This window comes from Musa acuminata, chromosome BXJ2-11 (genome assembly GCF_036884655.1).
Source record: "Musa acuminata AAA Group cultivar baxijiao chromosome BXJ2-11, Cavendish_Baxijiao_AAA, whole genome shotgun sequence".
In the NCBI taxonomy this organism is placed as follows: domain Eukaryota; kingdom Viridiplantae; phylum Streptophyta; class Magnoliopsida; order Zingiberales; family Musaceae; genus Musa; species Musa acuminata.
The window spans coordinates 4,196,731-4,210,373 of NC_088348.1; the positions used below are offsets into that span (position 1 = coordinate 4,196,731).

At 35.7% G+C, this 13,643-nt stretch overlaps 1 pseudogene; it reads right to left on the reverse strand.

The window, feature by feature from the left end:
- Nucleotides 1–832: 832 nt before the first annotated feature.
- On the reverse strand, nt 833–12,225 carry LOC135626306 (phospholipase D zeta 1-like; annotated as a pseudogene).
- Nucleotides 12,226–13,643: the final 1,418 nt, after the last annotated feature.

The following is a 13,643-nucleotide window of genomic DNA, read 5'->3' on the forward strand; positions in this document are numbered from 1 at the left end:
AATGGCTTCCCAAAAATGGAAAATTAGTGTTGACAGGAAAGCTTTCACCAAATTGTATATATGTATAAAGGACATGTATAAGGAAGATAAAGGAAGTTAGATTATATAATCTTATTTAATTAAAAAATATATATTATATATTTAATTCTATTTTGACTATAATTTTTAAAAGATATTTTGATGAAAAAAAACTCTTCTAATTATTTATTGTAGATTTTTTATTCTTATCTATGAATAACAAGACATCTAGAAACTATAAATCTTATTTTTTTTCTTAGTCATTATTCTACAACTTATTATTATGGTCTTGATAAGAAAAGAGGAATTACGGATTATATTCTCGGATCAGATATATATATATATATCAAAATGTACATAATTATGATCTTATATGTTATTATTTGTTTTAGTTTTTGAGATTAAAAATTTTTCCACTGTTGTTAAAAATAATATAATTATAATTTTTATACTTACAGAATAAAAGAAGAAAAAAATACCTAATTAATATAACGATATAATAGTGCCACCTAAGCATAGTTAAATAGTATAATATAAATATTCCACGTTGATACTTTGGGACACCTCTAAGATGATCGTGCCTTCAAAGTTGGCCGCTTGATAAAACCTTTATCACTCAAACCTAATGGAAGATCTATGTGAGCAATCATACCATTTTTCCGCAAAAAAAGTTAGAAAACTCAGATGCACAGTTTCCAAATGTTGTAGAAAATTTTCAATATATATACTGAGATATTTGAAAAAAACAAAAAAAGGTAACATGAAGAACGGATGCCAGCATACACAATTTCCATAAAAGACGAGGAAATTAAGAACAAAAAACTCTTTTTATTTTCGCTAGAAACGAATCAACAAATCATTATGTTTTGCTCCTTCAAGGAGCCTCACCTTTTTTATTCTTTTATACTGTTACAAATGCTTAACATGTTCATTAACATCAATGTGGTTGTGTAATAATGCATGTTCACAACCTTCGATTTTACAAAAATATACTGCTTAGTGGAACACTCGAGATGCTTAGAATTCACCTTCGATGAAACCCGGTCTCAGATCCTCATTGCACATGTGCAAAATCCAAAGGAAAAGAAACAAGGTGACCTCTCACTGACTGTAATCTCTCCATTGGATCCGTGTTTTTGATGTCTCCATTCTGATAGGCCTCCAGCTTCTCGAGAGCAATTCCTAAATCGATGGTTGTATGCCCAATTTTCTCCTTGCAGTAGTTGGTGCTTTGCCGGAAAGCAGATCTGAAGATATTTGATGTTGTCCAAAAGAAAGTAGCATGAAATATAATAGGAAAGCTGAAGCATAAAATAGTACCTGGAGTGGATAAGATCATTGGGGACACATGAAAAGACATCACGGTAGATCGTGGCGTTAGTCTGCCAAAGAAACAGAATTCAATACCTCTCATTGAAATAAAGCAATACAATTCAGATGATAAGCAGATATAGGCACCATGGCATATGCATTCTTTAGACTCCATAAGGAATTGCTTAATGAAATTGAGTTTCAGGATTGTCATTTCAGGGCACATGGGTACATGCTGATAGCGTCACAGTACATGTATGTTGTGCCAAATGCCACCCTCCAATTGCAGGGTTGCACGAGCCAAAATTTGGGTTGGTCATGTGTCAGCATGATTGGCACATTTGAGCACTGCATAGCGTGTTAAGTCTGGACCATACTTGATGCTGTCAAACCTTGCCAAACAGCATGACAGTCAATCTTGACTTGTTCAAGAGATAAATCACTTATTCTATAAAGAAATTTCATGAGGAATGCTTGTTTCAAATGTTGTCTCACTCGTCACAAAAAGACCAAGCCAAAAACTGATGTATGTTCAAAAAATTGCTAGTTGGCTATCCGGATATACTTGCGTCGCATCAACATTAAGCAATTTTAAACACATCCACTTCTGCGTAAATGAGTCCAACACTTTTGGCAACAAGACTTGGTGACATCTTGTAATTTCGGAACAAAAGCATCAAGCACATTAAGTTGTATACATTTATAGCTATTATCTCCCAGAACCACCAGTAGTAGCTAGCATGATTTCTTTTGGCTTAAGATATTAATAATGTAGAATGATTAAAGGTTCAGTATTGCTATTTAAATATTGCAATGTTAAGAAGAAAAAGAAAACTTCCCTATCATGACAAGAGAAGGATTGAAATTCAAGCATCATCAAACGCAAACCAAAGATGATTGTTCTACAGTTGTTTGACTATAATATATTGAGGTGGAAGGAAAATACTCTGCACAAATGATAATTAATCTTGGAAATTGGAATAATATAAGATGACTTCTGGATGATGAGCAAAGGTAATCAATATGTTTTGAGAAAAGAAATGGAGTGAACTACCACTAAAAAAAAAGGGTTCTACTCAAGGTTTTGGTTTCCTCACCTTAGCAGTTGCCATCTGGATGTCCCTGTATGTTGCATCGGCAACATGATCCTGAATTTGATTGATCTGTCAAGAAGCAAATCATAAACTTAAAAAATAAAACACAAGAACTGATAAGCATGCAGGATGTTTCTATTCAATTTTATGTGTCAGACACATCTTCCAATATTGACCAGATGCATCTGACCTCACAGTGAAGTTTCTATTTAAGAAGTTATCTTCAAACCAGATACATCTTCCTTGTGGCGCACAATTAAAAGGAGCTCACTGTAAGACATATGTGGATATTACGATGTCGTTTGGTGTCAGATAGGAACACTCAAAGATATGGTCTCATTATGATATGACTTGGGATGCAACTACATATCTTGAAATCAGAGCACTAAAATTGCTCAGAATCAGAGCCAAAGAAAAAGTTATGAATGGCATCCAAAGTTTACAAACCTGTCCAACACGGGGACCCAGGTGTTCCAGCCACAGTGAGAGGCGAAGACTACGAGAAAAATTTCCAGCTTTCCATGGTTGTCCATCCATAAGTGATTCAACAAATTCTTTATCTTCTATAAGCACATCGATCTGAGCAAATAAAGGCATGCCACCATCAAAAGGGAATGAAATCAATGTTAAAAAGCAATTAACCATATACAACGAAATAATGTCCTAGCATAAAAACATCAATAAGTTAAAAGGCAGGTGGCACAGACCCGACTAACTGAAACAAGTTCCAGCAACATCTGAAGTAAAGGTTTTTACTGTTAATCTTTTCTGACAGTTGGATGCCTGAAACCCACTTAAACATAAAGCTCAACATCATGGACATCCATGGCATAATTATCTTTTATTATACATTTTTGTATAACTTACTGCTGTCTGCTGGTACTCTACAAGAAGGGGAAAGTTTCAGCATAACCTACTAGCAATAGGAATGCCTCCAAATCATATGACATCCATCAATCACATCATAGAAATAAAGCTACTAATTTTTAATGGTAAATAAACCTACTAGCAATAGGTAAATTATGTTTGTCCTTCAAGAGCCACCATGCAAAAGGTAAAACAGAACAAACAACAATCTATTAAACATTCATCTTTTACTACTCGAATTATATGAACATGAACAAGAAAAAAACTACAGAGTATTCATCATTTATTACCACAAGAAAAGTACATTGTTGATTAAAACTAAAAAAATTGTTCAAGGCATGTTCTCAATGAAAATAGTGAAGTTACAGAATTAGGGCAATCTAGGTAACATAATATCACTAGCATTTTTTTCTAAACATTATATATTTTTTAAGTATAGAAAGTCAAATAAATCTTGGAATCTCTTGATCCTAGCAAGCTTCTATCATTTATATTAGCTGAACCAACCAATGCAACTTGATCATCAACTATCATCAATTTTCTGTGCACATATACCTGAGAGAAACAAATGCCATTAACAGATATCTCAAGCAATAATATCTCTCAGAAGAAAGGAAAAGGATCATGCAAAATAGAAAACATCCCTTATGCAACTACAGGTCATAAAACAGAATATTCACTTCTATAGGAAACAATTGCGTGGTAGAATGTCTATGCAGATCAAGGACACCATGCAGGAAAGGTTTGATGACAAATAGATCAATAGTTGAAGCATGAACAAAGGCACCTCGAGCAAATAGATCTTATACTTCATAACTCCAGCATGTTCTCCCATACAAACACAAGGAAAGGAGACACAACTATACTGACCATTCATTTTTTTGCAGTAAATTCAACCATTAGCATGCATGACACAGGTCAAAATAGTACAAAGCTTTACTAGTTCACTTTACATGTGCACAAACATGGTTATCATGCACTGCTGAATAGTTCAACCTGATAGCATGCATGGATCCTGATTAATAATAGTTCATTATTGCATATTTCACAGGGCCTGTGGCTAAAAAGTAAAAACTACATAAACAAGCATGTGATTGAGGCATTCTTAATTTCTTAGAATGCCATTATTCATGAACCTAAAATAACTAATTTTGACAGGAATGTTGAGTTTGAAATTATAAGGTATAATGACACATTACGGAATTTGGAGAACAAACTGAACTTTCATGTGGCTGAAGCATGCTTAATTTTGTTGCTGAGATTTACAAATCTTCAACTATATTTAAATGAAAATTCTATTTGAAATACGAGGAAAGGCATAAGGAATACAAGATTATAAGATAATAGTGTGTGAAAACTGAAAAGGATAAGATGCTTACTTAAAGAACAAGTGAGAGATAAGCTGCATATACAATTGCACCAAGAGTGGCATTACTAAATAAGATGATATATAAATGTAAAGGGCTTCACCTGATTAGCAACCAAGGGACCTCCATCACAAAGTCTTCCATATGCTCGAAGACCATAAATATATCAATTTAACAATGAAAGAGCAAACATTATGAGTTTGAACTTATACCAACTCCGATGAGGGGGAAAGGCATTGCACCGTCCTTCTAACCAAGGATTTTAATTTCGAATGATACTGCCCATACTGGGCGGAACATACTGGTTCGCCATCAGACCGGTACGCGGACTGCCCGCTACCGAGTGGTACCGTCGATTGGGGTTGTTTCCGCCCCACTACCAGGTGGTATTAAGCTGAAAGAAGAGGGAGAAGAAAAGGGAGAACCTGAAGATCTTGCGCCGCTCTCCCTCGACGATCCCGATCGGTCGTCGCCCACCCTCGCTGGACGCCGCAGATGAGATGTCACCTCCTCCTCGTATGAGGCGATGAGGCCTCGACGTCGTCAGTGACTTCTCATCCGCGCAAGGAGAAGAAGCCTCGACGATGTCGTGGGGAGAAGAAACCGAGCGTCATCGGAGAAGGAAACCTCGGTTTCTTCTCCCCACGCAGGTAGAAACACTAGGCGATGTCGCCTCGTCGCCCTGTTTTGCGTGGGGAGAAGAAACTTCTCCCACACGGGCAATATATATATATATATATATATATATATATATATATATATATATATATATATATATATATATACTGAGCAGTACGCCAGAATGTACCGCTCGATATACTCGTACCGTACCATACCGAGCTGAACTTGAAACTCCGGTACGGTACGAAATTACAAACATTGCTTCTAACTATTTTGAGTTGAATAGCAGGTTGATCCACGAGTCTCCCATGCAAGGTGACTCCAAAAATGTTAGTTATTTAACAACAAGGTTTGCTAAATCGACTGGTCCAATATAGCAGTATTTACCGTCTGATTTAGGACCAGATCACAAATCACCCTAACAAGGAAGTTTGATAACGTTCTAATATATAATATTCTTTTTCCCTTGTAGTTATGGTTCGGAGCATCCTGATCTCTCGTGCTTGCAACAAGGTCCGAACAGCTGCCACTCACCTTTGTCGCCACTAGCCGCCTGTGGTTCTGCTCCGGTACGCTTCCTCCTCTTCCTCCTCCTCCATCTTCTTCCTCAGCTTCTTTCTTCTTTTGCTTCCTTCTTCCTCTTCTTCCTTATTTCTCTTTTCTTTCTTCTTTTTCTTCCTCCACCTTTTTCCTCTTCCTTCTTCGTTTGCTTTCTCAACCCTTGTTCCTCCTGTCCTCTCCCTGCCCCAAAGATTTTCCAATTCATACCAGCGTACCAACATACGGTACAGTATGCTAAATGGATTGGATTGGTCTGGTCATGAACCGACAAAGGTCCAGTTACTGAAACTGCAAACCTCGTTTAATAGTGGAATACAAACATCTTTGGCAATATTACCACCAGAGTTCAATTCTGCAGAAAGGAACTAATGTCATTGCAACATGAGCTGCAACTTCAGCCCCATAATGAGAATATTATCTACAGCCTAGTCACCTGATTCCTACTGAACTATTTCTTTTTCTTTCCACCCAAAATCACATCATTCGCTCCCCTCTTTCACTTGGTCTCTCTCAAAAGTCTCTCATCTCTCTCAGTCTCTTTCAAACATTTAAATCTTGACAAACCAAGGTTCAAACTCAAGAAAAACATCAAGTTTCTCCTCTCTAGGTAACTGCAAAGCCTACAATCAAAATTAGTTGTTAGTTCTGTTATTCAAACTTTTCGTACCATTTTGTATATTAGGATCATGATTTAATGCTTAGATCAAAGCCCTAGCCCCTGATCGAGTCATTTCCTCTTTAACTTTTCTACTATGGGACCAGATCCACGTAAGTCTAGCATAAATCTACTTCAAATACATGTAACCTTCAAAACATGTAATTACTAGAAATACTAGTAACAAAATCAAGGTAAAAAAAATTCAAAGAGCTCTGGTAAATATAAAATCATCAAACATATTGTAATTTGAGAATTGAATGAGGTAGCCAACCTGACAAAGTTTAAAGCATGAGTTTATCTAAAATGAAGTTACATCCAATTTTATGTAGACTATCGTGGTTCAATTTTCAGTTTGAACCATTTTAGGGGTTGTGGGACATGGCGACAACAACTTGCAGGCCATTTCAATTGAGACTGCATCTATAATAATAATAATGTGATCAATAACAATATAAATCTTAGTATATGTAGAGAAAATCAACAGCTTTATTCTATAAATATAGAAGTACAATTTGTATATTATGATAATATTTTTAAAAATAATCAAACTTTCTAAATTGGAAAGATCATAAAAAATACCTTTCGCCAGCTCTCATGATAACAACAAAACAAATGACAGGAACAACAACTTCTATCATCATCGCTCTTTTTAATTTTTGGTAAATGTCTCACTGTAACATAATCTTCTTTTAGCTTAGGTCCATACTCAGACAAAAACGATTAGCCTTGAGACCTCCAAGAACTTGCAAACCTGCAACAGATGCTAAAAAATTAGTATAATATAATGGTGAGCAAGATCTACTCCATCTAAATAAAATCACGTTCATCAGATATCCAATTGAAGGATGTTAGCTTTATCAAAGAAAATAAAATGTTGTCAGCAAATAAAATTACACTTACTATAGTATCCAACCAATGGTGTAAGCTATACACCATGGTTTGCGATACTGTACCGTACCGCTCAGTATGGGTCGTACATACCAGTCCAATAGAGGACTGGTACGAACGGTATATCGGTACACTTTAGTATACCATATGTTGGTACAACTCAATACGCACCGTACTGATAGTTGATTGGTACACCGGTATGATATGGTATTCAGAACCTCGACACACACACACACACACAAACACATATATGTATATGAATATATATATATATATATATATATATATATATATATATATATATATATATATATATATATATATATATATATATAAGGTTCGCAATATCGTACCGTACCGGTGTTTCGACCTGGGCTCGGTACTAGTACAGTACGGTATACCGAGCGGTACACCCAGGTGTGCCGAGTACTGTAGCACTGCTACAGTCTACAGTGCACTCGGACCGGTAACAGGCGGTCCGCGTACCAGCAACCTGTCGGACCGGTACGTACCGCCCGTACCGAGCGATACAGTTCGGTACTACAGACCATGTATACATATACATATACATATACATACATATACATACATACATATATATATATATATATATATATATATATATATATTGGTCTCTTATTGGATATATATATATATGTATATATGTGTGTGTGTGTGCAACTTGCAAAAGTATATGATATGGGTAACTGACATATGAAGTCATAATGAATATAGTTTGATGATGCTTCACAAGTCTTTCACATATCCAATAAAAGTTTGGAATTTTCACGAGTCTTTCACATATCCAATAAGAGCTTGGAATTTTTAACCTATTAACAAGGATAATTTGGCCATGAGTTCCTGTTAATCCATAAGATGATTGAAAGAGTCAATACCTCAGAATTTACAATATCAAAGCTCCCCAGAAAATGATTCAGATACCCTTGCATAGCCACTTTTGCCCTGTCAGAAACAGAATGCTGTCTCCCCAGTGATGGCCGGATTATTGGCAGTGCAGCACTAGAAGGTATATCTCTGCACAAAGATTTAATAGCATCAGCAAAGCTCTAACAAAGGCAACAGTTGGCAGATACCACAATTTCTTGGATTAACAGAAAAATAATTAATCAATTTCAGTTAGATCCAATACACAACTATGCATTTGAGTGGACACCATTAAATATGTTATCATTGGAAAATTTTGCATGCAAGATAAATTATGGCAAACTCAAGCATGCCACAATCAACCTGCAGTAGAACTATGAAAAGTTGAACAACAACCAAGTATTATATTAGCCATAGGTGTTCAAGAGTGACTTTTCAGATGCTATTGATATACATGCACATAAAAAGAAAGAGAAGTTTTTGGCAAGAAGAGGTGCTGAAAATCAAGAACAGTAAAATATCAAAAATAAAATGGACCAACGTGCTAAAAGAGAGAAAGCATGCAAAAATTAAAACCATCTTTAAATATCTGGTTAATGAGTAATGACTAAAAAAAAGATCATCCAGAGTAACTAGCACAAGCTTTGGTGCATGTGTGTCTGTGATAAAAGTGCATCCTTTCTTTATAAAGGCATTGAACCTTCAATAAGTACACTTATTACTTGCACCAACAAAATGTAACACTAGAAAATACATATTTCCTAATTTAAGTAGGCAATATTTTAACAGAGTTTTCATGGAGTAGAACAATGAACATAATTCGGATTTCGATAGACACAAATAAAAAAGGATCAAGGAGGTAGGCCAAGTTTATAATATATGGACATTAAGAGTAATATCTGGATTTTAGGATGCAATACAGATAAAAAATTTTGCTCGCCTCAAACTTATAGGGCAAGCTTGTATGTATTAAATCTTATTCAAAACAAATGGGTCGAACAAGAATTCAGATTTTCTAAAAGCAGGTACCGCATTTGTAATCATTCAAAACAAGGATGTAACAAGCAACAAAAAAGTAAATTAGACTAAGTAAATTTTTGTAGTGACATTCGCTAATATACTGGACATGAATCAAATTGCAATAATCTATTTAGATGGCATCAAGCCTTCAAGAAAGACATTTCAACTTTTCAAGTGCATCCAACTGTATTTAAGATCACAGTTTCCCCTAACAAGATGAAATATTATCCATCATCAAGTACAATAACACCACTTATTTGTTGCTTCTTGTACATATATGTCATTTGAGGCTAATACAATGGGCACTGAGATTGGGAATGCTAACAACCACCTGCTTTTAGCAGACAAGTTCTCCTCTTGTGCTAAAGTAACAGGCTTATCATCTTGCACAATAGGCATGACACGCTCACCAAGACCAAGATTTTGGAGCCACACTTTGACCTTCATTAAAGCATATATGAAAGATTCACATTAAATTCACTTAAGCAGATATAAATAAGTGGACTAAAGTGCTTTTCTAATGCTTCACAAGTGCTTAAGTCTATATTCAACTGATCAATAAATATTGAATTGAGATATGGAGAGAAAAAAAATACTCAAATTAGATACAGAGACACAATAGAAAATGTATATTAGAAAATATTATGAAATGTTTTTTGAGATCACTAGCTTAAAACACAGGTAGAAACTGAAACTCGGCTTTAAAATAAGTGAAACTTTGTATATCATGGCTTATTGCCAAATTTTGTTTTTATACTTTATCTCTAACTTTATCATGAATTTCTGCTACCTTTTTCCTTAGTTCCCAAGGACCAGTGAGGAAACATATTGGACATGGAGTATATTATTCAAGAAGTAGCATGCACCCCCTGGACTCACCTGTTCCTGCTTCTCATGAAGTTCTTCAATAAATGCACGCTTCTCCAAAGTAAGATGTAGGCATAATACTTGTGAGGCTTTCTTTACTAAGCGCCATTGAACTGACAAATAAAATTGCAGAGGCTGAGTTCATGACGATTTTTAGATCAAAATTTAAATTTGGGGAGTGCCTATGAATATAAAACCATTCCCGCCAACATCACACAATATATGGAACAACATGAAAAATCAAGTCCAGGTATCATTGAACAGTCACAGCATGCAAACAACAGACCTTTTAATTTCAACAACAGTATTCTCCAATAATTTTCAACAACAAAGCTGATAGTACCCAACCTCTAAATGAGGACGACATTCATGAACCCATTCCAGAAGCAAAATTTTGTTCTGATCGAGAGTGCAAATTTGTATATAACTTAATTCAGTGTGCTAAATGCATCTGATACTTGACTAGTTCTATCCATAGTTTAAAAAAATGAGAAAGTGACAAAAGATATTATTGCCAAAAATAAATAATAATAAAAATATTCTTGTTAAAATTGAATGGTAAAAAAACACTATAACAGAAGATATCAAGAAATAAATTGACTTCTGCAATATGTTTGGTATACCTTCAAATGCAGAAAAAATACTGACCAAGAACAAAATGAGGTTTCATAGCCTAAGGTGACTTCAACATGTCCAACGAAACTATCAATGCAGATTAAGCCAAAAAAAAAAGGGTCAGTATCACAAGAAAACGAGATGTAGAACTAAGTCCAACCAAATTATCTCCTTCTGAATGTAGGAGAAGGGAGACTGGGAGAGATCCAAGTTAGTAGGCATATTGGTCTTAATTGAACCTAGCCTCTAGGGCAGCAGGAACTGCTTCCTTCTTGTACATATACAAGTGGTAAATCACCCTTACCACACACGCACTCTCTCTCTCTCTCTCTCTGGTCCCAATATCTCACTGTTTCTTATTTGACTGATATTAGTTATGCCAAGTGAGCTGTAAAAAACACAAAGAACCCTTTGTTAGAAACAGTAAGATATGATATGTGGTCATTGACGTAATGGTGAGAAAAGGTCTGTATACTTGGCCCGAAAACCTGGGAACAATAATGGTTCGCTGTTAATTTCTTGTCACTATATTAAAATAGATGAGTAGCACTATCTGTAAAGTATCATCAATTGTGTAAGTGGATTTAATATTCAAATTGGCTGGCAAACAATAATATTGTTCTTTTTCTAAGAAGGTATACTTTTAGGATCAGCTTAGAACTTTGGTATCCTGGAGAAATCAGTTTAGTAATCATAAAAATGGGCTTCCATTCTAGAACCATACTATTCTACAAATTCTACGGTAAATCCAATAATATAAGATCATAACTGTGCAGTATGTTCCACCCACATGATACACTACTTAACTGCTCCCAAGCTATAAATAGACTCTAAAAGAATTTTTAGTATCACTTTGAAATAAACCAGGTATATCTACATAAAAGATGTAACAAATCTGGCAATCTTACATGCAATTGTAATGTACGTAAAACCAAAATGAAAAATCCAGATTTCAATCCTCCGGTTCTTTCGATTTGACAGGAATTCTGTCATATAATTTATTGCATAAAGAAGAGGCGCAAACAACTTTAGCGCGATGCATCGCAGATGGAACAATTAGACATGCCTATATGTATATTTTCTAATTCCACTAGCAAACTAGTTTTCTCGCTCCGCAGCACTAATCGAGAAATCCCTCACGGCATCCGCCCAACAAAAATACCATCAAACCCCACCACGATAATGAAATAAAAGAAGCAATTTCGAAAAACATCAGACTAACCAAATTGGTACCGAATCATCCGAAAGTCATAAGTTCACTGGAATTTACAGCTAAAAACAAGCAAGTTACGACCTTTTCAAAACAGAAAAGACACCAAACTCAAGGAATTCCAAGAGAAGAACGGATTAGACCTGCTTGTAACGGAATTCGACGGTGTAGGAGAGGAGCATGGGGCTGATGTCTCTGGCGTCGGGCCGGGACACAGATACGATGTCCGCCTTGGGCAATTCGTCAAAGATCCGCGGGTGTTCCTGCAGCCGGAAGGAATGCGACGACGGCACTGCGATAGGCGGTTCGGACTGCATCTTCACGTACCGGTGGTCCCCTTCCAGCGACAACTGATCGGAGGGCATCCTCGGGTGGAGCAGACTGCCAATACAGAGCGATAAGGAGGGGTTCTACAGCGACGACACACAGCAAAGAGTTCGAAAACACGGGCCTCCACTTTTCCCCCTTCGAATTTTGCGGGCTTAAAATAGAACGTCTACGGATCTGCCGAATATATATATATATATATATATTCTTAAAAAATATCCCTAATTATATATATAATTTCTAGATCATCCTCATCCATGTTCTCTTACAATTCTTAGCCACATTTGTTTCTCACGAAGAAGATCGATGATAAAAATAATAAGATTAGGATGATAATCCTTAGCTACATTTGTTCCTCATGAAAATTGATGACGAACTAGTAAGATTAGAACGATGAATAGAATGAGAGGGAGTGAGATGGCACTTAGTGACGGGAATAGAAATGATAAGACACTTTGATAATGACGGAAGCCGAGCGACGACGGCAAAAACAATGACAACCAAGGAATACGATTTGTCATCTTTTATATCACCTTAACAAAGGGATCAACGAGCAAGGGTGAGCTCTCCCTCTCCCCTTACTCGCATATCTTTACTCTCATGATCTTCGATCACATCTATTCTTTACTAAGATTAACGATAAGAAAGAAGTGGAGGGAGGCCATATGAGAATGATAAGATCTCTCGATAATAACGATGGACGATAATAAGTAGAAGTAGTGGGATGAAGGTGATGATTGAGACAAGCCTAATATTACTTTGGGTGAAGGGGGCCATCGATGATGACTGACGAGATGGCTGACGAGATGACGAGGGCAATGTCATCTTTAAGAAAAAAAAAAAAAAAAAAAGGTGCTAGGTGAAAATTAAAAAAAAAATTTAAATTATATATATATATATATATATATATATGAGGATAAATATTAAAGAAAGGTGTATGATGCATCCAATTGTTGTGAGGATTTTTTCCTTTTATATTTAGTGAGGCTGGGATCATTGTTAATCAGAGATGAGATTAAGAGTGGGACTGCTTAAATTTGTAGGACATGTCATTAATTGGTTATCTGTTGTGCTAAAATGCCAAATTTTGGTGGGGAAATAAACTTATGATTTATAATATCTCGCTTTTACTCCAAAATGATCTACTTTGATCCAAGAGTACAAATAGATGAAGCAAAGGGTATCAAAAGCTTATGACCTATGGCGATACGAATGAAATGGTTCGGTTAAGGGAATGATGCGATAATAAAATCTAATATAAATAACCCAATTAAAAACCCCAAGCTAACTAGTGGGATCATGTGCTGCCAAAATTTTATAGAAAGGTCTTACAT